The sequence below is a fragment of the Medicago truncatula genome, chromosome 2 (assembly GCF_003473485.1).
Source record: "Medicago truncatula cultivar Jemalong A17 chromosome 2, MtrunA17r5.0-ANR, whole genome shotgun sequence".
Classification (NCBI taxonomy): Eukaryota; Viridiplantae; Streptophyta; class Magnoliopsida; order Fabales; family Fabaceae; genus Medicago; species Medicago truncatula.
In genome coordinates, this window is record NC_053043.1 from 28,671,883 (window position 1) to 28,673,988 (window position 2,106).

Consider the following 2,106-nt stretch of genomic DNA (forward strand, 5'->3'; position numbering starts at 1 on the left):
TTTAGGACCCTTACTCTTACCTTTCTCTTTAACAACCTTCTTAAACTTTTTATTATTTTCTAGGACGTTTTAAGGCTCATTGAACAGATTATGTTGAAGTTTCACGAAAAACGCAGCATGACCCAGGTACGGTAATTTGACCTTAACTCAAGTTGTAGAGGTCTGGTTGAGGTGAAACCAAATCCATTGGAAAGCTAACAGACATACCTAAAACTTTCATGTTTTGACCGAAAGCAAATTCAAAACAGAAAAGGGTGAAAATTACAAATATTTTCCAGATTTGCCTGCCAGAAAATCGGCGGCCGATTTTGACAAATTGGTGGCCGATTTTTGTCGAACCAAAGCTGGAAAATCAGCTCAGAAGTCGGTGGCTGATTTTGGAGACTCGGTGGCCGATTTTGAGCTTCATAGCAGTTCAAAAATCAGTTTAACAATGCGTTTTTCACTTAAGAATCACTCTTAAATCACTTAACTCAATCCCAACACACCCAAATTGTCCCTAATCATCACTCTAGGTTTACCCTACTATTTGGGTGTTAATTCCCTCTATCTTTTAACAACAATTCTACATTCATTCATCATAATTTTTCAGTAGAACTCTTCCTCATAACAACAATCATAACTTAGGAATTAATTAACCTTAACAACGTCCTCATCACCATCATAACAACACTCATACTCCAACCCCTTTACAACCCTACAACAAAATAATAAACCCTAGAGATGAAGAGATTCTCCCCCTTACCTCGATTTCTTCTAAAATTTCCAGCTTGGCTTGATCCCGTCGCAACTAGGGTTTCTTCTCCTATGCTCCTTTTTTCTTTCTTTTTTCACGTTCAACAAAAGTGACTCTTCTAACTTCTAATGTTTCTATTTATACTTGGGTCAATCACATGTTATAACTTTCTTCTCCTTTATTCACTATACTTTTACTCCTCCCCTCCCCCACTTATTTAAAACTTATATTCTACACCTCCGACTTGTATTATATTTACTTAATTCTTCTCTTCATCCTATTATCCCTCATAATGCATCACTAATCCACATTATAATCATAATAAACACGACTCCACCTATTTAACCTCACAAAATTAATTAAATAGAAATTTGGGGTGTTACACCAACAACACAATCTTCCCTCTCATCAACTGCAGATCAATATTCTTCTGCATAATTTTCGCTATAAAACCCTTCACAAACACTTGCATAGAGCTATCACATCATATTTCTCCACCGGAGCCAATTCCACCACCACAATCGACTGAATCGGAACAGTCGACGAATCCGCCTACATTCTCCTAAAATGTAACAACAAAATTGAATAAATAACAAATCCCTGAAATGTAACATAAAAATGAAATCTGAAAAATCAAATCCCTAGTAGCTGAAATCACAAATCATAAACATAAAATCAAAATCAAGAAATTACGAATACCTAAATATAGAAAAAATTGGAATCCATAAATATATGTTACCAGAAAAGCGCTTTAGTCACCGATTCTTCAGTAAGTTCACCTTCAGCTAGCCTTTTCGATTTATAGTTGAAGAATAATCGTTGATGGCTCCGAGTAGAATGTAGCTGCTTCAGATTAAAAATAGAAATCAAATATGTCGCTCAGTCTATAATGAAATAGAAACGCAAAAATTGAAGAAAGGAAGAAGAGAAAGGGTTGGGTGTTCATACCGTGATGGAAGAGAAAAATGGGTGAAGATGAAATTGCTCAAATCACGAAATCATTCGGATCAGTTGAAAGCTTAGGTGATAAGGAGTTCAAAACTGCTTTTTGTTTGTTCGATCAGTGTTCGTGGCGGCCGGAATCAGCGTCGGACGGAGGCGAGTGGGGGAAGGTTTTGAGGAAGATGAAAAGATGATACGTACGTGTTCTATTTCTTTTTTCTATGATGAGGTTAATGTAGCAAAGGGCAAAAAGTAAATGGGCCCTTTCAATTTACCAGGGGCTATGACAAGTTGCTCCTGGCAAATTTGCTAGGGTTTCTTGTCCCTGGCAAATATCCCTGGCTAAATGCAGGATTTCCTGTAGTGCGTGCCACCATAGGCACCGGCTGTGCCAAGCTTCTAGTCATGCTAGGCTCAATTTTCTTCAT

The 2,106-nt window shown here is 37.3% G+C and overlaps 1 long non-coding RNA gene across 1 annotated transcript; it reads right to left on the reverse strand.

The window, feature by feature from the left end:
• Positions 1-254: 254 nt before the first annotated feature.
• Positions 255-1,892, reverse strand: LOC120578201 (uncharacterized). The gene is made up of 3 exons (XR_005644142.1): positions 1,685-1,892; positions 1,476-1,579; positions 255-1,298 (listed from the first exon to the last, which is right to left on the reverse strand). It is a non-coding gene; the product is annotated as an uncharacterized lncRNA (long non-coding RNA).
• Between the last annotated feature and the right edge of the window lie 214 nt (positions 1,893-2,106).